Genomic DNA, 23,742 nt, shown 5'->3' on the forward strand with positions numbered 1-23,742 from the left:
TAGCGTGGATCCAGGATGCTGGCCAACCAGTAGTCGTCATCGTTCATCATTTTGGCAATGCGGGGGTCCCTTTTTAGGATCCGCAAGGCATAATCTGACATGTGGGCCAATGTTCCCGGTGTCAATGATGCACTGCGAGTGCTGGGTGGAGGAGCACTTTCTGGCAAATCCACATCCCTCCTGTCACGCACAAACCCTGTACCAGACCTTGCCACGCCAACATTTTCACTTGCCCCACGAGATGCATCCTCCTCCCCTAAGTAATCATCCCCATCATCCTCCTCCTCTTCTTCCTCCACCTCGTCCAGGAGAGGTCCCTGAGCAGACAATGGCTGAATGTCATCAAGGATTCCCTCCTCCTCTTCCTCCTCATCAACATTGGCTGCAGACGCCTGCTCCTTAAGGTGCGTCAAAGTTTGCATGAGCAGACGCATAAGTGGGATGCTCATGCTTAGGATGGCGTCGTCTGCGCTTACCAGCCGTGTGCATTCCTCAAAACACTGAAGGACTTTACAAAGGTCTTTCAGCTTCGACCACTGCACGCCTGTCAACTCCATGTCTGCTCTCAAAGTGCCTGGCCGTGTATCCTCCCACAAATGCATTATGGCCTGCCTCTGCTCGCACAGCCGCTCCACCATGTGCAGGGTGGAGTTCCACCTTGTTGCAATGTCGATAATGAGGCGGTGGTTGGGAAGGTGGAGCAATCGCTGCAGCTTCTGCATACGAACGGAGTGTACAGGCGACCGGCGGATGTGCGCGCACAGTCTTCGCACCTTCTGGAGCAGGGCTGTTAACTCCGGATAATTTTTGAGGAAGCACTGCACCACCAGGTTCAAGGTGTGAGCCAAGCAAGGTATGTGGCTGAGTTTTGAAAGGGCTATGGCTGCCACAAAATTACGGCCGTTATCACTAACTACCTTGCCTGCCTCAAGATGTACACTGCCCAGCCATGACTCAGTTTGTCGCTTCAAGTACTCGGCCAGCACCTCGGCAGTGTGTCTGTCGCCCAAACACATCATCTGCAACACAGCCTGCTGACGCTTTCCACTAGCTGCTCGATAGGGGGATACATTGTGTGCAACAGTGGCAGCTGCAGATGGAGTGCTCGTACGACTGCGCTCTGTGGACGAGCTTTCGCTTCTGAAGGAGGAGGAGGAGGAGGGTCGAACGCCTACAGCCAACTGTTTCCTATACCGTGGGCTAGGCAGCACTGTCCCACCACCACTGTCCCCTGTGGACCCTGCATCCACCACATTAACCCAGTGCGCAGTGATGGACACGTAACGGCCCTGGCCATGCCGACTGGACCATGCATCAGTTGTGAGGTGCACCTTTCCGCTCACTGACTGCTTGAGTGCATGGACAATGCGGTCTTTCACATGATGGTGGAGGGCTGGGATGGCTTTGCGAGAGAAGAAGTGGCGACTGGGTAGGTCATAGCGTGGTACTGCATAGGCCATGAGTTTGCGGAAAGCTGTGCTTTCCACCAACCGAAAGGGCATCATCTCAAACGAGATTAGTTTGGCAATGTGGGCGTTCAAACCCAGTGTACGCGGATGAGAGACTGAGTACTTTCTTGACCTACTCATAGTGTCTGGGAGGGTGAGCTGGACTTGAGAGCTGCATATGGTGGAAGTAGCGGTGGACAGGGCGGACTGAGAGAGGGTTGATGATGGTGATGGAGTTGGTGTTCTTTCTGATGGCCTAGAATCAGTCTTTCGTTGATATAACAGTGGGATTCCCTGACTGCTGTGGTCTTGCAACGACACCTCAACATTTGCTGCTGTGCTAACCGGTGGGCTTACAGTGGGGGAAACAATGTAGCGTTGCTGACTACCTTCGTTGTGATCAGTTGCACATGTGGCACTTGAGGTTTGGTGTTGTGTCCACGCTTGCAAGTGCATGCTGGTTAAATGTCTAAGCATGCAACTGGTATTCAAATTTTTCAGATTTTTCCCTCGGCTAAAGGTCTTTGCGCACTTCTTACAGATAACCTTGGCCTGATCATGAGGATTTTGTTCAAAAAAGTGCCACACTGCACTCTTCCTACTTTGGCAGACATTTTGCGGCCTAGCACGCTGTGATCTTTTGACCCTCTGGACAAGCTGTCCAGCAACTCTTTTGATGTTTGGAACCTGTCTTTGGAGTGCTCCGGACCTGCCAGATAACAGCTGTTGCGATGTCGATGTCTGCTGTGGATGCTCCTCATCTGAGCTATTGGAAGCAGCACCCTCTTCCCCCAATGGATGCCAATCTGGGTCAACAACTGGGTCATCCATCACCTCCTCTTCTATGTCATGTGCACCTTTCTCTGTGTCACCGTGTATGGTGGTATAGTGTGCGGGAAGGGGCACCTGAGTCTCATCAGGGTCAAAATCTGGCTCTGTACACTGCGAGGACAATGTAGTGCTCTGAGTGAATGTACCAGCAGAATCATCCATCAGCGGCTGTGCATCAGTGCACTCCATGTCAGATTCATCTTGGCCTGGGTAATTCACCATTTCACTTGATAATCCAGGCATGGTATGTGAAAACAGCTCCATGGAGTAATCAGTAGTATGGCCTGCGTCATCCTTCAATCTTGGTTGGGGTGAAGGACACAAGGAAAGGTGTGGTTCATGAACATGAGCCTCCAATGACGACTCAGTGCTTTTACTTTTTACAACTGAAGAAGAGGAGGCGATAGAGCTGGAGGCTGAGTCAGCAATGTAAGACAAAACTTTTTCCTGATGCTCTGCCTTTAAAAGCGGTTTGCCAACTCCTAGAAAACTAAGCGTTCGAGTCCTTATGTAGCCAGACGATGACGCAGGGTCAGCACCTCCTGCATTCGGTCCTATTTTGCTCTTGCCACTACCATCAGATCCACCACCAACACCATCATTACCAGCTGCCAACCCCCGCCCAATTCCAAGGCCTCTTCCACCAGCCTTCCTCATTTTTGGTAGAAATGTAGACAAAATCCAACAAACTATATAGTAATGTAAAACAAGGTACAAGGTGTCTATAGGACAGGGGAGATTTAGAATTTCTGCACAAACTTGTGGACACTTTTGGATTGTGTGAGGCCCACTGATATCTGAGCGCTATGTGACACGCTCGATGGCACAGCTGTGACCAAAGTGACGAGAGGATAATGGAGATTTTGAATCTCTGCGCACACTTTTGGACGCTGGACACTTGTGGATTGTGTGAGGCCCACTGATATCTGAGCGCTATGTGACACGCTCGATGGCACAGCTGCCTGTGACCAAAGTGACGAGAGGATAATGGAGATTTTGAATCTCTGCGCACACTTTTGGACGCTGGACACTTGTGGATTGTGTGAGGCCCACTGATATCTGAGCGCTATGTGACACGCTCGATGGCACAGCTGCCTGTGACCAAAGTGACGAGAGGATAATGGAGATTTTGAATCTCTGCGCACACTTTTGGACACTGGACACTTGTGGATTGTGTGAGGCCCACTGATATCTGAGCGCTATGTGACACGCTCGATGGCACAGCTGCCTGTGACCAAAGTGACGGGAGGATAATGGAGATTTTGAATCTCTGCGCACACTTTTGGACACTGGACACTTGTGGATTGTGTGAGGCCCACTGATATCTGAGCGCTATGTGACACGCTCGATGGCACAGCTGCCTGTGACCAAAGTGACGAGAGGATAATGGAGATTTTGAATCTCTGCGCACACTTTTGGACACTGGACACTTGTGGATTGTGTGAGGCCCACTGATATCTGAGCGCTATGTGACACGCTCGATGGCACAGCTGCCTGTGACCAAAGTGACGAGAGGATAATGGAGATTTTGAATCTCTGCGCACACTTTTGGACACTGGACACTTGTGGATTGTGTGAGGCCCACTGATATCTGAGCGCTATGTGACAGGCTCGATGGCACAGCTGTGACAAAAGTGACTAGAGGATAAGGGAGATTGGATTGCTTTTAAAAAAGCAGTTTGCGGAGCAGTGGGTAAACAGCAATGCCAGCGTGTCAGGAAGCCTTAAAAGGCAGCCCAACAACCAACACCACTGATACACCACAATATAGCCTCCCCTTGCACTGCACACACAGTGACTTGTGTGTTGTGCAGGCCAAATCGCTAGCAGCAGAAGCAGTTTTTTTGTCTTCTTCCCTGCCTAACGCTCTCCCTACAGAATCAGCAGCAACCTCTCCCTATACTAAGATCGGCAGAAGTAAGATGGCGGTCGGCGTGCACGCCCTTTTATACCCCCTGTGACGCCCACCAAAGCAAGCCAATCACTTGCATGCCCTTCTGAAAGATGGTGGTGACCCGTGCCTAGGTCATCACGTTGCTCACAGTGTCCGTGGATCCTGATTGGCTGAAAAAGAGCGCAAAACAAACTTTTGAAACGCGCCTTTGGCGCGTAAGTCGCCGACCTCGTGGCCGACCTCATCCTAGGGTCGGGTTTCGTTTCATGAAACCCGACTTTGCCAAAAGTCGGCGACTTTTGAATTTTTTCGACCCGTTTCGCTCAACTCTACCTTTGCAGCAGCTGAATGTCCAGCCAACACATCTACATATGCCAATTTTTAAACCTCCATAACTGGGCTGCCCACCCCTCACCCAACGGCTGGGGTCAAGACCTGGCGCACCCGGGCAAGTGCCGTTGCTCTGAACAGGTGGATGGGCCCACTGATGGCCGATGGCAATGGCACAGGGCCCCTCATAGTACAATACAGTGTCTCTGCCGGTGGGAGGGCCCACTCGCCGTCAGACACACCAGCGTACTATGAGGGGCCCTGTGCCAGTACCGTCGACCATGATTGTGCCCCCTCTGCTTGGTCATGGCCACAGCACTTGAAAGTTGCAATACTTACCTCTCCCTGCTCCACCGCTGTGTAGTCTGGACAGTTAAATCCTTCACAGGGATGGCCACTAGAAATTGAGTGTATTGATCAATGATGGTTAAGATGTAGCTATGGCCTGTCCTGCTGGCCTCTACCTTCAGATGATCAATGGCTACCATTTGAAATGGACGTCAACTTACAAGCGGATGCAGTGCTGGTTTATGATCACCTTTCACAGTTGTGATAGTCACAGACGTGTGACATTCCTGCCACCATTTTTCAATGTCTCCTCTCATGACAATCCAATAGAATCGCCTACGGCCTGTGGCTTCTGTCTTTTGCACTACAAAATGACCAGACACATCATGATAGGCAGTGAGGACCATGGGTACATCTCTCCCTGTGATCACAATTTGATGGAGACAAGTAACGGTGATGTGATCCACGCTACTGTGATAATGCAATCCTTTCTTCACAAAGAACCTTTTTCGCTTTCTTCACAGACACAGTAATTGAGGGTCTGCATCGCCTCTGCAACATCTACCGGGTGGTTTTCCCACGATGAGTAATTCCAAAATTTATGCTAACACTCGACTTTTCATCTATACTTGTATCCATGTAGTTTCCAGTAGCGGAGATTCTTGACTGGCTTACTGAGATTGAAATATATACGAACATTTAAAAGTACCACAACACTGTATACTGATGTACGCTATGAATACCTTTCCCTTTTTCTACTTTTTTAATTCTGGTGTAATACATAGTGAGCCTGTGAGTGTCTGACTCCGGAAGTATAGATGGAAATTTAACCCTAGACTGGACACATCTGGTATGTGCTGATACAGTACCTTGTTTCAAAAATTTGTATTAAGGTATCATCTGTAGGATATCCAACTGTGGGGGAGAGACTCTCTTCTTGCCGCAGACAAACACGAGACTGAGACAGAGTTTGTATTGAACAGGTCCGTGTTTAGTGCCCATCCTTCAGTCGACAACAGCAATTCACCACAGCTGTTTCACATTTCTCTGTACACAGGCCCTGGTACCTTCACTTCCTTTGTAACTATAATCGTGGCGTCCTCTGTGGCTCTTCCACTGTGGCTGGCCTAAGCCCAACCACCACAGCGCTGCACCAGTCTGAGCACACTGTCCGTATGATAGCCCCAGGCCGTCTTCGTCTGTCATCCTCTGGGCCACCCCCCGTGACCACCTCAACTGTCAGTCCTCTCTGGAGCCTTTCCACTGTCTCCTATTTCCTCAGCAGAACTTCCTCTTTACTGTGCTCCCTTCGCTGACTGACTCTTCCAGAACCTTCCCTTAGCCTTTTATACTTCCAGTTCTGGTAACTCCACCCATCATCACCTAAGAGTTTAACAGTTTCTCTGACCAATGGCAGTTATTCAGTCCCACTCCTACACTCTCCACTGCCCTCCAATGGGCAAGCTAAAACACTGCACCCTTTCTCTTTATCTTAGCGGTTTCACACCTACACTGCACTACACCTCTGCTTCTCACTACAGGCTGGTTTGTCTGTCAGTCAACCTTCCCTACATCATCCATAGTGAGTGAGCGTGTGTGGGTTACACCTTCTATATATATACGGTGGATCGTAAAAACAAATTTTTATACTATACTCGATACAGCTTGTATCTTGTTATACAGTACCTTTGTTCGACATTTATCATTACGGTCAAATCCATACTGTGTACGCATCTGAGAGTGACTACGGGACTATTTATCTGGAGATTTCAATTGTACCCTAAAAATATATACTTGCTATCTTGTTATCCAGGAACTTTTTTACAACATTTTTTATTATGGTCAAAACCAAACTGAGTGAGCGGCTGAGGGTGAGTATGGAAATATATACCGATACTTTCAATTTGGCCAACACTGTATACAGCAGAATGCTTCTGATACAGTAACCTTTTTAGCTATTTAGATTCTGGGGTAATCCATAATGAGCCTGTAAATGTCTGTCTGTTACTCCAGCAATATATTTGGAGCTTTAAGATTACCCCAACACTGTATACAGCTGTACGCTTGTGTTACATAACCCATTTACAGCTTTTCATATTCTTGTGTAATCCATACTGGGCCTGAGAGCATTTGTGTCTGCCTCCTAAAATGCATACCATACGGAGAATCAGAATGTTTACATTATACTATATATACCTTGTATCTGGAGATAATGTTCCTCTTTTTCAACTTGTTATTTTATTGGGTAATCCATACTGCGCCTGTGAGCGTCTGTGTATGCCTCATGAAATATATACGGAGATTTACTGTTATCCATATACTGTATAGAGCTGTACGCTTCTGATACAGTACCATATATCTGCTGGTATTTTGGGTCCATTTTAAAAACATGAGGAAGTATGGTGGAAGAGGACGCGGATGTGGGCGTGGAGGGCCACCTGGTACTGATGGTGGTGGTGGTGGTGCATCTGCTGGTAGAGCCAAAAACACAATAGCAGCTAAGGCAGGAGGTGTTGAGCCAGCATCATGGTGTGGCTCTGGAAGGCCTGTAAGGCTCCCTTTTCTGGGAGTAGGTAGACTGCTTTTAAAACCGGAGTATCAGGAACTGTTTGTGGCTTACATTGCAGAAATAGCCTCCAGCTCTATCGCCTCCTCTTCCGAAGTTGTAAAAAATGCAAGCACTTAGTCGTAACTGCAGGCTTCTGATCAGGAACAACCCCTTTCCTTGTGTCATTCACCAACACCAAAAGTGAAGGATGTGGAAGCACACACCTCAGATTTTTCCATGGAGCTCTTTTCACATACCATGCCTGGGTTAATTAAAAATAGGGCACATCATGTACTGGAGCAATGTAAATGGGGCAGATCAGACACTGGAGCAACATCTAAGGGGCACATTATGCACTGGAGCATTACAAATGTGGCCCATTATATATGGAGCATTATAAGAGACCATCATACACTGGAGCATCATCCATGAGGCCCATCATGTACTGGAGCAATGTAAATAGGGCAGATCAGACACTGGAGCAGCATCTAAGGGGCACATTATACACTGGAGCATTACAAATGTGGCCTATTATATATGGAGCATTATTAGAGCCCATCATACACTGGAGCATCATCCATGAGGCCCATCATGTACTCAAGCAATGTAAATGGGGCAGATCAGACACTGGAGCAGCATCTAAGGGGCACATTTCACACTGGAGCATTACAAATGGGGCCCATAATATATGGAGCATTATGTGGAGCTCATCATATACTGTATGGAACATATGTGACTAATTATTTGGTATGGAGAAATATATGGGGCTCATTATTCTGTGTGGTGCACAATGTGGTGGCCATAACACTGTATGGAGTAATATACTGTCCTGTTTTTGAGCTATTGTACAATTTAAAATAGATCAGTCATGTCATGTAAGCAGTGAAGTATGTGTCATTGTACTACACCTGTATTTCTGTGGCGTATCGGAGCATCATGAGTTGTGGTATGTGTTAAAGGGTCGCACTGACACTCTTTGGCCCAGGGCACACGAGAACCAGGAGCCAGCCCTACCCCCCACAACTTTAGCCAAATAACCCCCAGTTTTCAATGCGTAACTATTCTTAGGCAGGAAATTAAGGTTGACAAGCTTCAGTTATAAGAATTGATGTTTCTGGCATTGAAATGGGCACTGTAGGTGTGTTTACTGTCTTCCACTCCCTGCCGACTTTGCTTTCCCATTGACTTGCATTGGGTTTCGTGTTTCAGTCGGCCTCCGACTTTTCCCTATAGTCGGCCGATTTCGTTCGACCCGACTTTTGCGAATGTCGGGTTTCATGAAACCTGACTCGATCCGAAAAAAGGCAAAGTCGCTCATCTCTACTCTCTATGCGGTGATCAATAAATATTACCTGTAAAACTTTTGTCAGTTTTCTTTAATAAAATGACCATTCCTATATTCTAAAGCATTTTGGTTAAAATTAAGGTCTCTTATGATGACATCTTCATGCACTTCCAATTCATCATCAGGAAAATAGCATCACCACTACCAGACAGAAGTAATCTCACTTTAAAAAAAAATGCAAAACTTTTGGTCACTACTGTATATACCACTGAAATGTAAAACAAAGCACGTAATACTCTATAGATGACAAATTAAATACAGAAAAAAATTTGAATTTTTTTTTGGAGTGTTATATACCACCAAAATGTAAACAAAGAATGTAATACTCTATGGATGACTAATTGAATCCAGAAAAAAATTAACTTTTTTTTGAGTGTTATATACCAAAGAAATGTAAAGCAAAGTGTGTAATACTCTATGGATGGCTCATTGAATCCCCCAAAATTTTTGAATGCTTTATAAGTGTTATATACCACTGAAATGTAAAACAAAGTACTCTATGGATGAATAGTTCCCTAGTCGCTGCACGTCCATAGAATAACTGTTTTGTTTTTACCCTTACCATCATTTTCACTTTATTCACGTTTTATTTCTTCATTGCCCATTTTTAAATCAGAATAAAAAAAACAAAACAAAATGAAAAAGTTAATTCTAACTACACCAAACTGAATACTGTGAGGGGAATTTGCTGAAATGGCATACAATACATTTTTTTTTTCACCATTTATTATGAATATGCCCTGCCATCTACAGCAGTAATTTTAAATAGTTTTACTAAATGATGATATAGGCATGGCAATTTTTCATGACAGATACCTAGTACACGAGCTGTTTCTAGTCTATAAAGAATTGGCTTTCTTATTGTTTTACTTGGATATTATAAAACCTGTTAAATATGCTAAAAGTGTCCACATGGACTGTTATATACTGCCTATTCTGTTAGGGTATGCGCACACGTTGCGGATTCTGCTGCGGATCCGCAGCGGATTTGGCCCTGGGGATCCACAGCAGATTCTGCTGCTTTGTACAGTACCATTTTATCCAATGTAAAACAGAAAATGCCGTGCACATGCAGCGGATTTTTCCACGCAAATTTTCTCCGGATTTGAATCCGCAGCATGTCAATTTTTTGTGCGGATCCGTAGAGTTTTTACACCTGCTCCATTATAGGAATCCGCAGGTGTAAAAACGCAGATGAAATCCCCACAATATCTGCAGAAAATGCACAGTAAATCTGCAGGTAAACCGCAGGTAATTTTACCTGCGGATTTAGTAAAATTCGAGCTGAAAAATCGGCAGCAGAATCCGCAACGTGTGCACATACCCTAAAAGGATGGGTTGTTCTGGGCACATTTTGATTCCTACCTTGCTGGGCAGGGACCTGTTATAGCGTTCCAGAGTCATATGTACATCTGTCCCTCATATAGGAGTTGATTGGGCTAAAGAGACATTATACAAGTTCCTGTTTTTTGTCTTTGTTTGTTTTTTTACAAAAAGAAAGAATGGCAACAGCCCTGAATGTTCGCTTATCCTGTGAATATGCTCAGCTTTGCAATATTATTATTGCATAATCTATTACAGCAAAAGTTACACTCCAAAAAGTGCTCTTTCAACTCTTGATCCTACTCCAAAGAGTGCTCTTTCAATTCTTGATCCTACTCCAAAGAGTGCTCTTTCAATTCTTGATCCTGCCATGAGCCCAAACAGCAATTTTTGTATACGTATGGGATATTGTCATGTTTGGGAGAAATTGCATAGCAAATTATGGGGCCATTTTCTCCTGTTACCACTTGGTAATATTATAAACTTTGGGCTAAAATAACATTTTACTGGAAATAATGTAATTTTTTATTATCACAACAAAATGTTATAAAGCTCTGTGAAACACTGCTCACAATAGTTTCCAAAATATGGTCAGTTATCAATGGTTTCTGCTATTTTGGTATCTATGGAGCTCAGCAAATGGTGCCCGTGGGATCTGACCTCCTATCTCTGGGCTATAAGATACTAAAATGAATGCTCCTTTCTCTGCCTTCATCTTTCATAATCCCTGTGATAATCCTCTCTGATTGTGCTAGATCATGTGATGTGCAGGTCATTATTGGAGTGCCCACGCAACCTTTCTTGACATGATGCAATCCTCAGCAATGTGTCAAATGCCATTTTCGTGATCCTATCAAATTGTAACTAGATATATTTTTGAGGGACAGAAGAATTTCAGGAAATTCAACTTAATGTTTATTTTCAGTGAACTGATCTGCTTACCTCTACTCTAATTTGGTACTCTTATGAAGCCCAGTCTGTTGATGGGCTTCATAGGAGATCATTACTTTCACCATATAGTATATATTATAGTATTTCAGTATAAGGATTGAAAGTGATCTTTTGTTCACAGGTTAATAAAATGTTAAAAGACTAGTTACAAAAAGTGAGTTCAGATCACACTCTTTTTCCCAATCTAAGAATTAAAACAATACAGAAATAAAAATAAGCATATCTAGTATTACCATAGTCCAGGTAGTCAAAATATAACATTACTAGCTGAAGAGCCCGGCATTGCCCGGGCATAGTTACTAACTATGGTTAGTTATAACAAATTATAATGATTATATCTATATAAATGAAGCTGAGTGTAGATCCCCATCCACTCCGCATAGCCACATTCACTATAATATCCCACATCATTCTGTCAGCCAGAGATACCGGACTACTACCCTTAATATCTCACATCGTTCCGTCAGCTAGAGCCACTGGACTACTACCCCTAATATCCCACATCATCCCATCAGCCAGAGCCACCGGACTACTACCACTAATATCCCACATCATCCCGTCACAACCGCCCGACTACTACCCCTAATATCTCACATCATCTCATCAGAGCCACCAGACTACTACCCCTAATATTCCACATCAGCCAGAGGCACCAGACTACTACCTCTAATATCCCACATCATCACGTCAGCCAGAGCCACCGGACTACTACACCTAATATCCCACGTCATCCCATGAGCCAGAGCCACCGGACTAGTACCCCTAATATCCCACATCATCCCGTCAGCCCGGGGTCAGAACCAGAGCACTGAGTGGAATGGTCCTAACTTCCATACCAGGGTTCCCTTTAAAAGAGGCATGGCATCAGAACCAGAGCGCTGAGTGGATTTGCCCTGACTTCCATACCAATGATCCCTTTAATAGAAGCCTGGAGTGAGAATCAGAGTGCTGAGAGATTTATCCTAACTTCCATATTGGAGATCCCTTTAAGAGAGGTCTGGGGTCTGTACCAAAGCGCAGAGTGGATTTGCCCTCACTTCCATACCGGGAATTCCTTTAAGAGGGGCCTGGGGTCAGAATAAGAGCACAGAGTGGATTTGCCCTCACTTCCATACCGGAAATCCCTTTAAGAGGGTCCTGGGGCAGAACCAGAGTGCTGAGTGGAATTGCCATAACTTCCATACCAATGATCCCTTTAAGAGAGACTGGGGTCAGAACCAGAGCGCTGAGTGGATTTTCCCTGACTTCCATACCAATGATCCCTTTAATAGAATCCTGGGGTCAAAATCAGAGCGCTGAGGGATTTGTCCTAACTTCCATACAGGATATACCTTTAAGAGAGCCTGGGGTCAGAGCCAGAGAATTTGAAGGCAATTGCCCTGACTCACATACCAGGGTTCCCTTTAAGAGAGCCTGGGGTCAGAATCAGAACCCTGAGTGGAATTGCCCTAACTGCCATACTGGGGATCCCTTTAAGAGAGGCCTGGGGTCAGAACCAAAGTGCTGGATGGATTTGCCCTGACGTCCATACCAATGATCCCTTTAATAGAAGCCTGTGGTCAGAATCAGAGTGCTGAGGGATTTGCCCTAACTTCCATACTGGAGATCCCTTTAAGAGAGGCCTGGGGTCAGTACCAAAGCACAGAGTGAATTTGCCCTCACTTCTGTACTGGGGATCCCTTTAAGAGAGGTCTGGGGTCAGAACCAGAGCTCTTAGTGGAATTGCCCTATACCTTTCATACCAATGATCCCTTTAAGAGACCCTGGGGTCAGAACCACAGAGCTGAGTGGAACAATCCTAACTTCCATACCAGTGATCCCTTTAAGAGAGGCCTGGGGTCAAAACCAAAGCACTGGATGGTTTTGCCCTGACTACCATACCAATGATCCCTTTAATAGAAGCCAGGGGTCAGAATCAGAGCGCTGAGGGATTTGCCCTAACTTCCATACCGGAGATCTCTTTAAGAGGGAAGATGTGCCTATGGGATGGAGGATGTGTGATGGGTATAAGGGGCACAGGAGGGGGTGATTCATTTCTGTCATGTGCTCTCTGCTCCTTTCTGGGGGGCAGACAATGGCTGGGAGCTTATGTTTCTGGGATGCTAGATTTCTCCCACCCAGTCAGTGTCTGCTGAGGTGTTGTGGAGTGGGAAAACTGTTGCTCATAGCAACCAATCACAGCTCAGTGCTATGAATGAGTCACCGTAGGAGGCAAAAACAGAAATACTAGCTAAGTCCAGAAAACCAGAGAAGTTGGCAGCTATCGGATTGCAGACCCCTGAACCTATCAACAACAACTAGCAGTAGCCGTGGGGGGTTCCTACGGTGCCCTAGACCCCTCGATCACAGCCGGAGAACTAAATAGCCTAAAGACAGAAAGGGAAATCTAAACTGCCCTAGAGCAGACCCCAAAGCAATAGGCAGCCCCCAACATATAAGCAAGCAAGATGAAAAAACACTAACACAGATAGAAAGATAGGCTGAGCAAATGATGGGGCCCAAGCTAACTAAATAGGACAGGATAGAAAAGCTGCTGTCTGCAATCCGCAAAAACCCTATCAAAAACAAGAGCCAACAGACTGATCGGAAAAAAGCCCTGAAGACGCTAGGCTTCAAAAAGACTAAATCAGTACTCAGGTATTTTCTGAAGACAGAGCAAAAAGGAATTCAGCTCACCCCAGCAGGGAATGGCAGAAATCAAGAAAAACAAGGCAAAACAAAACCAAAACACAAATGCAAAAAGCAGAGCAGAAAACTTAGCTTTTGAGGAGCAGGAATCAGACTGGCCTCCTAGAATCCCTCAGAGAAATCACCAGCAAGGCAGAAGGGCGTCGGCTGCCTTATATCCAGTCAGCAATTCCCGTCACCCAGTCATCATCATCCTGCTCAGGTGCTTGGTAATCAGCCTCACTACCTTCCTTCACCAGAAGAGGGAGTTCATCAGACCTCAATGGTGAAGGGGAAAATGAACTCACAACAGCTCAGCTTCTTTTAAACAGCTTTGGTGAAATGAAAGATGCTTAGTGACTGGTTCCAAGGAAAACTCTTGCTCATAGCAACCAATCACAGCTCAGCTTCTTTTAAACAGCTCTGGTGAAATGAAAGATGCTTCATGATTGGTTGGTGATACACACATACACACATACATTCAATTTTATATATATATAGATTTAACTCATACAGTAAACAGAATTGCAGTATTTTCCATCATCTTGTCTCCTCCAAATCAATTTCTGAATTTTTTTAAAAGCATATGTAAGGAAGGAGGCCAGGCTATGAGGACCAATGAGACACTAGGTTCGGAATTGCCGAAGCCATGTCCAGTGTTGCAGGGGGAAGGAAATGGGAGCTGGACAGGACCCATGACCTAAAGAGAAGGAGCATGGTAAATGAGGGGAAGAGGGAGAATGCAGGTGGGAAAAGGCAGAATGTTCCCACCGAGAGAGCAGGGACGGGCTGCGTGCTGCGGCGTGAGGGGAAGTGCAGAGCAGAGACCCAGAATGGGTTCAGTGAGGACTCCCGGGTGGGTACCTTTGGGCACACAGACAGATGAGCACCAAGTGAAGCAGCGCAGTGCAGGTGTTCAGATACCGACAGGTGTACCGAGGGACGAGCTACAAGTGAGACACTGATGTGTGCATCCAATTATTGGCAGGTGTGCAGGGAGTACACACCTAGCAGAGACTTGTACAGAGCATCACACTTTGGCTCTGCAGTTCAGTGGACTAGGGGCTCAGCGGGCAAAACCGGAGGCCACCCGCTGCTGCCAGAAGCGTGACTGTGTGGTGGGTGAGAAAGCCTGAAGGTGAAGTGTCCGCATTTGATGGCATTACATCATCTCTTGGACTACAGGCAACTAAAAGACAGCGGAGTGACCATAAGTTAAAGTTGAGAGAAAGACTGTTGCGTTGAACAACATTTAACCTGTTTAGCCTGTCTTCCCCTTCCTGTTAACCCCCTGCAAGGAGTTTATTATTGTTAATTAAACCGCACTCTGTTAACCCTTGCTCTGCACCTTTGCGTTACTGCATCAGTTTACGTGTTTTACACATATACAGTGTATACAGTATATATATTCTGTATATATATACTGTGAAAAATTTTGTATTTAGAGGTTAGCACTACAGCCTTGCAGTGTTGGGGTCCTGGGTTCAAATCACATCAAGGGCAACATCTGCAAGGAGTTTGAATGTTTTCCCTGTGTGCGTGGGCGTTTCCACTGGGTTCTTCGGTTTCCTCCCACATTCCAAAAACATACTGATAGGGAATCTAGATTATGAGCCCCAGTGATGATGATGTATGTAAAGCACTGCGGAGTATCATAGTGCTATGTGAGCAGGTACACGAGATGCAGTGATGAACCAGAGGCAGAGCAAGGGTTAACAGGTTTAATAACAGGGGAATACTCCACGCAGGGAGGCAAAGGATTAAACAGGGGATTAAACCATTCAAAATGTAAAGGATATGGTGAGTGGGAGGACAACAGATAACGGCAGTTTTGATGAAAGTCAGTGGTTCCTAAGTCCACGAAGTGAATAGTGCCGACAACGGCTGACGCGATGTTTTTTTAGCAACGCGGTCCTGTAGGCAACAATATCCTGTCTTCAGGCGGCAGTGGTTGGCGTCCGGTACTTTCCAAGGGTACGGGCCACAGTCCTGTATGAGCCCAACGTGGCTTGGCAAATATAAAGTGGCAAAGTCAGGGTGCAATTGTCTGTCCCAGTCCTGGTCACTCTTATGGGGCACGTGTGCTGTACTCACGGACACATAACGTTGGCGCCTTGTCCTCTGGTAATAACTGGGCTCACACTGCACGACTTTCTCTCTGATCCCCGCTGTTGACGGCTGGGCTGCTGCATGGACGCTGGCCTGCATAATGCTGGTGCTCCCAGGATGGAGCACTCCTCTCCCTGGCTGCTGCTGTGCACACCTGGCTCTGCACTCTCTGCAGCGGTCCCTCTCTCTGGATTGCTGCTGGGCACACTGCTCCTCACAGCTCGGCGGTCCTCTACAGACAGTGGAGCCATGCCACAGCGCCGGTACTTTGTGGTGGGAAGGAGAAACGGAGCACGCCGCTCACCTCTTTGCGCGCTGCCCTCCGTTCACGCCAAAACTCCCTGCTGCTCGCGCTTTTCTCCTTTATGTATTTACCCCCCATCTGTCAGGAGGAAGGTCCAGCCCACTCATGCTTCCCCCGGCAAAAGAGGAAGGTCCGCCTCACCAAAGCTTCCCCCTGGGAACAGGAGATGCAGCCTCTGCAGTTCCGGACCTGGCACGCAGGTACCCGCAGCCTCGTCGTCCCCCTTACCGCTATATAAGCATAGCATAATAATAATATTTATTATTTTATATCACTGTAATAATATTTACCTGGAGAATCACGTTCACATGTCCTATTTAGTGCACAGTGAATGCTGTTAAAATGTAACTACCCAGAAAAAAAATATTTTTTTCACAACCCACAGAATATTTTCCTGTTTTTCCGTACATTTTATGATAAAATAAATTGTATGAATTAAAACTACACTTAAGCACAAAACTAAAATTTGGCTAGATTGGAAAGGATTTGACTAGGACTTCAGATGAACACTCACTTTATAAATCAACAGATAAAAATTTTCAGGTTAACCTCTTAATGACTGTCTTTTTATAATGGTAATCAGGGACCATAATCCTCAGTGCTACTTTTTTAGGCCAGTGAGGATTAAATAAATAGCTCCCCTGATGGGCAAAAATACGGGAGGTCTCAGCTGTACTTTATAGCTGACAACTTGCAGTATTGGTAATGATCATATATACACACATGGTCAAAATTGTTGGTACCCCTCCTTTAATGACAGAAAAACCCACAAAGGTGACATAAATAACTTGAATCTGACAAAAGTAATAATAAATCCTAAATCTATTAAAATGAACAAATGGAATTCAACCAAGCTTCCACAGAATTTTTAGAAAAATAAAACTCATGAAATAGGCCTGAATAGAAATGATGGTACCCCTGAAAATAATGTGACAAAAGGGTCATGTTAAATCAAGGTGTGTCCAATAATTAGCATCACAGGTGTCTACAATCTTGGAATCAGGGAGTAGACCTGTATAGAGGGTTACAGATGCTCACTGTGCTGTTTGGTGACATGTTGTGTATCACACTCAACATGGACCAGAGGAAGCGAAGAAAAGAGTTGTCTCAGGAGATTAGAAAGAAAATTATAGACAAATATGTTAAAGGTAAAAATTATAAGACCATCTCCAATCAACCTGATGTTCCTGTGACTACAGTTGCACATATCATTCAGAAATTTACCCCCTTTACCCCCAAGGGTGGTTTGCATGTTAATGACCTGGCCAATTTGTACAATTCTGAACACTGTCCCTTTATGAGGTAATAACTTTGGAACGCTTCCATGGATCCCAGTGATTCTGACAAGGTTTTCCCATTACATATTTTACTTCACGATAGTGGTAAAATTTCTTTGATATGACTTGTGTTTATTTGTGAAAAAAATGGAAATTTGGTGAAAATTTTGCATTTTTCCAAATTTGAATTTTTATGCCTTTAAATCACAGAGCTATCTCACACAAAATACTAAATAAGTAACATTTACCACATGTTTACTTTACATCAGCACAATTTTGGAACAAAATGTTTTCTTGTTAGGCAGTTATAAGGGTTAAAAGTTGATCTGCGATTTCTCATTTTTACAACACTATTTTTTTAAGGACCACATCACATTTGAAGTCACTTTGAGGGGTCTATATGATAGAAAATACCCAAAAGTGACACCATTCTAAAAAATGCACCTCTCAAGGTGCTCAAAACCAGATTCAAGAAGTTTATTAACCCTTCAGGTGCTTCACAGGAATTTTTGGAATGTATAAAAAAATAAATATCTAACATTTTTTCACAAAAAATGAACTTCAGATCCACTTTTTTTAATTTTACCAAGGGTAACAGGAGAAATTGGACCCCAAAAGTTGTCCAATTTGCGCTGAGTACACTGATACCCCATATGTAGGGGGAAACCACTGTTTAGGCACATGGCAGACCTCGGAAGGGAAGAGCACAGTTTGACTTTTTCAAACTAAAATTGGCTGGAATTGAGAGCCGATGCCATGTCGCGTTTGGCAAGCCCGTAATGTGTCTAAACAGAGGAAATCCCCCCACAAGTGACACCATTTTGGAAACTAGACCCCCTAAGGAACTTATCTAGAAGTGTGGTGAGCACTTCAAACCCCCAAGTGTTTCACAGAAGTTTATAACGTAGAGCCATAAAAATAAAAAATCATATTCACAAAAATGATCTTTATGCCCCCAATTTTTTATTTTCCCAAAGATAACAGGAGAAATTGTACCCTAAAAGTTGTTGTCTAATTTGTCCCGAGTAAGCAGATACCCTATATGAGGGGGGTAAATTACTGTTTGGGCACACAGCAGAGCTTGGAAGGGAAGGAGCACCGTTTGACTTTTTCAACATCGAAATGACTGTAATTAAGATCGGACACCATATCGCGTTTGGAGAAGCCCTGATGTACCTAAACAGTGGAAACTCCCAATTCTAACTCCAACCCTAACCCCAACACACCCCTAACCCTAATCCCAACCCTAACCACAACCCTAACCCTAATCCAAACCTTAACCCTAACTTTAGCCCCAATCCTAACCCTAACCTTAACTTTAACCACAACCCTAACCTTAACTTTAGCCCCAACCCTAACCCTAACTTTAGCCCCAACCCTAACTTTAGCCACAACCCTAATTTTAACCCCAGCCCTAACCCTAACTTTAGCCCCAATCCTAACCCTAACTTTAGCCCCAACCCTAACTTTAGCCCTAACCCTAATGGGAAAATGTAAATAAATTTTAAAAAAATTATTTTTTTCCCTAACTAGAGGGTGATAAAAGGGGGTTTGATTTACTATTTATAGCGGGTTTTTATGTTTGGCAGCTGTCACACTCTAAAAGATGCTTTTTATTGCAAAAAATTGTTTTTGCATCACCACATTTTGAGAGGTATAATTTTTCCATATTTTGGCCCACAGAGTCATGTGAGGTCTTGTTTTCTGTGGGATGAGTTGACATTTTTATTGGCACCATTTTCGGACACATGTTTTGATCGCTTTATGTTACAATTTTTGGGAGGCAGAATGAAAAAAACAGCAATTCATGAATTTCTTTTGGGTGGGGCATTTATACTGTTCCGCATGTGGTAAAATTGATAAAGCAGTTTTTGTCTTCGGGTTAGTATGATTACAGCGATACCTCATTTATATATTTGGCGCTTTTATTATACACTAAAAACTCTTTTATATAAAAAATAATTATTTTGCATCGCTTTATTTTGAGAGCTATAACTTTTTTATTTTTTTGCTGATGATGCTGTGTGGTGGTTCTTTTTTGTGGGATAAAATGACGTTTTCAGCAGTACCACGTTTATTTATATCCATATTTCTGATCACATGTTATACCACTTTTTGTTTGGTGGTATCATGATAAAGCATTGTTTTTTGCCTCGTTTTTTATTTATTTTTTTACGTTGTTTACTGGAGGGGATAACTAGTGGGACAGTTTTATAGGTTGGGTCGTAAGAACATGGCAATGCTAAATATGTGTACTTTTATTGGGTTTTTTTCCATTTACATAAAGAAAGGTATTTATTGGAAAAATATTAATTTATTTATTTTTCTTTATTTAGGAATTTTAAAAAATATATTTTTACACATGTTTTTTTTTTATTATTACTTTTTTACTTTGTCCCAGGGTGGGACATCACCACATAGTGTCAGATCGCTGATCTGACACTTTTCAGAGAGCAGCTGATTGCTTATGACGTACTATCCCGTCCTTGGACATTGAGGCAAAGAGCACATGGATGGGATAATGCGACATATGTCAGAAAGGGGTTAAGCTCAATGGGACTGTAGACAACCTCCCTGGACGTGTCCACAGGAGTAAAATTGATAACAAACCAAAGAGATGGATAATATGAATGGTAACAAAAGAGCCCAGAAAAACATCTAAACAGATTAAAGGTGAACTTCAAGCTCATGGAACATCAGTGTCAGATCGCACCATCCGTCATTGTATGAGCCAAAGTGGACTTCATTGGAGACGACCAAGTAGGACACCATTGATGAAAAAATAAATAAATAAAAAAGCCAGACTGGAATTTGCCAAACTGCATGTTGACAAGCCACAAAGCTTCTGGGAGAATGTCCTATGGACATATGAGACAAAAATGGAACTTTTTGGCAAGGCACTATGTTCACAGATGGAAAAATGAAGCATGTCAAGAAAAGAACACTGGGGCTGCCTTGCTGCATCTGGCACAGGGTGTCTAGAATCTGTACAGGATACAATGAAATCTCAAGACTATCAAGGGATTCTAGAGAGAAATGTGCTGCCCTGTGTCAGAAAGCTTGTTCTCAGTTGCAGGTCATGGACCTTGCAATAGTATAGTGACCCAAAACACCGCTAAGAGGAAAACACTGGACTATTTTGAAGTGGCCTTCTATGAGCCCTGACCTAAATCATATTGAGTATCTTTTGAAAGAGCTGAAACATACCATTTGGAAAAGGCAACCTTCAAATACAAGACAACTGGATCAGTTTGCTCTTGAGGAGTGGGCCAAAATACGTGTCGAGAGGTGCATAAGTCTCATTGACAGTTATAGGAATCATTTGATTGCAGTGATTGCCTTAAAAGGTTGTGCAACAAAATATTAAGTTAAGGGTACCAGCATTTCTGTCCAGGCCTATTTCATGAGTTTTATTTTTCTTTTTTTAAATATGTGGAAGCATGGTTGAAAAGCAATGTCTGAATTCCATTTGTTCATTTTCATAGATTTTTGATTTATTATTACTTTTGTCATATTCAAATTATTTCTGTGACCATTGTGGGTTTTTCTGTCATTAAACGAGGGGTACCAACAATTTTGACCACGTGTGTAGAATTGATTGTTGTTTAATCACTTAGAAGCTGCTGTTAATCGTGACAGAGGAATCAAAATGATTAACAGAGGGAGGCAACTCGATCTTTAAATCTTTCGGATCTTGTAAATGTCATAGTTGGCATGGCAATCTAGGGCCCCATCACACATGGGATCTCGCTAGCGAGATCACTGCTGAGTCACAAGTTTTGTGACGTAACAGCGTTCTCACCAGCGAGATCGCTGTGTGTGACAGCGATCAGCGACCGGCCCCCCTGCCGGTATCGCTGATGGCTCTTGGAAAGCCCTGGACATTTCTTTGGTCGCTGGTCTCCCACTGGCCAGCACGCATTGCTGCGTGTGACAGGCGGGAGACCAGTGATCAGCTGGTAACTAACATACACATCGGGTATCCAAGGGACGTACGTCCCTTAGAAACCAGATGTGTACATTAGCTACCAGCGCGCTGATGCAGGGAGCTGGTAACTAACGTACACATCGGGTATCTAAGGGACGCACATCCCTTAGATACCCGATGTGTACGTTAGTTACCAGCTCCCTGCATCAGTGCGCTGGTAACTAACGAACACAGTGATGCCGCGCTCGGCGTCGCTGTGCTGATCGCTGGTGGAGCTGTCGGTTTGACAGCTCACCAGCGATCATGTAGCGACTCACCAGCGATCCTGACACGTTGATATCGTTGTCGGGATCGCTGGTGAGTCATTATGTGTGACGGGACCTTAAGACCAAGTAATGACCTTGAGGCTTGGTGCCTGTTAGGCACTGATACAATCAGGGGCTAATAGGCTGTGTTACTCTAAAACTAATAGGTCTCATTCACTGCAATACATAAGTATTGTAGTGTATGAGACCAGAAATCAAAGTGAAACATTTTCAGGTCTCATATTGGGTTAAGAACTGTGACAAGTTCACTGATAAAATACTGGAGGGGAGATATGTGTCACTGAGGATGTTAGCTTCAGAGATATGAACCTGGGAAAATGCTCAAGCACACTAAGTGCTGAGAGCGGTTAATTGGCCATGCTAAGGGCTGGGTTTTTGTTGATAGCTTAAGAGTGGGTGGGAGGCTTTTCACCATATTTCCACCCCAGGGTGTGATCTAAAAGGTAAATAGGCAGCCTTTTGACTCATTCAATGTTTAGGTGTGTCTGGAGATGAGAGCTCCAGAGCTGTGCTCGTGTTAAAGAGAACTGAACTGTGTGCTTTGTTATTCTGAGTGGGCGGATCTCCGCAACCACACAGACTGTAGTGTATATTGTTTTTGTTTTCCCATTATACCAGAAGGGCCAGGTTTATTTTATTTAACTTTGCATTGGTTTATGCAGTACGTTTTCAATAAACCAATTAAGATTTAAACGGAAAGTGTTACTGTGTCTACCTCTGTGAGCAACCAAGTGAACCGATCTACAACAGTTGAAATGTAAAAAAATTCAACATTTGAAATAATGAAAAAAATCAAACAAGAATCACTATAAAACTGTAATTGTTTTGTTAATAAAAATGTACATTTTGGGTAAAAACAAAAAGAAGCAAAAAAAAAAAGTACCCATATTTGATATCAAGCATTTGGAATGACCTGAGTTATAAATATTGCACATTATTCATCCTGTATGGTGAATGCTGTTAAAAAATACACCACAATTTAGTTTTTTGATCACAGTGACTTGCAAAAAATTGAATAAAAAAGAATAAAAAAATCGTATATAAAAAAAAAATTGCACTGACTGGAAACCAACTTGTCCAGGAAAAAAAAAGGAATCACTGGTTTCCATCAGCAGAAAAATTAAAAAGTTACAGCTCTCATAATATGGTGGTGATACAAAAACTCGATTTATTCTGTAAAATAACGTTTGTAGAGTACAAAATCAGCAAACCTGTATAAATCTTGTATCACTGTATGAATACTGGTCTGAAGAACAAAGCAGTCTTATCACTTTCACTATACAGTGAATGGACTATAAAATAAATATAAAAACAATTCCAGATTTGCCAGGTTTTGTTCAATCTGCATCCAAAAATCTGAACAAAAAGCAATTTTAAAATGTTTTTCCAAAAACTGTACTAACTAAATCTACAACTGAACTGAAAGTGGCCGCGCTTAAACGCTGTGTGGTGAGTTTGTGAAACAAACTGAAAATGACAATGAAACAGTACTCACTGTTGCGGAGACTGGCTGTGGCTAATCGTATTGTTCTTTGAATGAAGAATGTTGAAAAGAAAAGTCTCTGAACTAGAGCAAAACCAAGGAGCGTCCTCCCGTTTGCAAAAAAGCCCAGCTCCCCGCAAGGGAGCACGTCCCCCTGAGCGGCAGACAGCCACGGCCGATGGCGCCGCCGAGCAGTAGCGTGGTGAGCAAGGGGCGTGACTGTCGGGGGGCGTGAATTGTGGGTGGTGACGTCACCAGTCCGTACGAGACGGCAATGTGCAAGGGCCAATCCTGACGCGTTTCGGGGGAGCCGTCCCCCTTCCTCAAAGGTATGGATCTTGCACTACCGCCCACACTTTATATACCCCTGCCTCCACATAAAAAATAGCGCAAACATATCCAATTATATGGCATAATACCCTCACAATGAATGTTACTAAAAATCAATGAATGAACTAAACTTTATTCAGATAAAATAATTTAAAACCAAGTACAGACTGCTTAAAAACAATTCTATTACAAATTACACAAACTCCACGCCCCCAAAAAATATTTCAGTTTATAATTAAAATTCCAACAATAATTAGTATCCAAAGGGGCAGTCCTTCTTAACTCCAAGAAAGCAAGGGGAGATACTTTTATTAATATAGAGAAAAGAGACAAAAAAGAAGAGCCCTGCATGCAAGGGGA

This window comes from Dendrobates tinctorius, unplaced genomic scaffold (assembly GCF_039654945.1).
Source record: "Dendrobates tinctorius isolate UK_male_01 unplaced genomic scaffold, ASM3965494v1 ptg000011l, whole genome shotgun sequence".
Classification (NCBI taxonomy): Eukaryota; Metazoa; Chordata; class Amphibia; order Anura; family Dendrobatidae; genus Dendrobates; species Dendrobates tinctorius.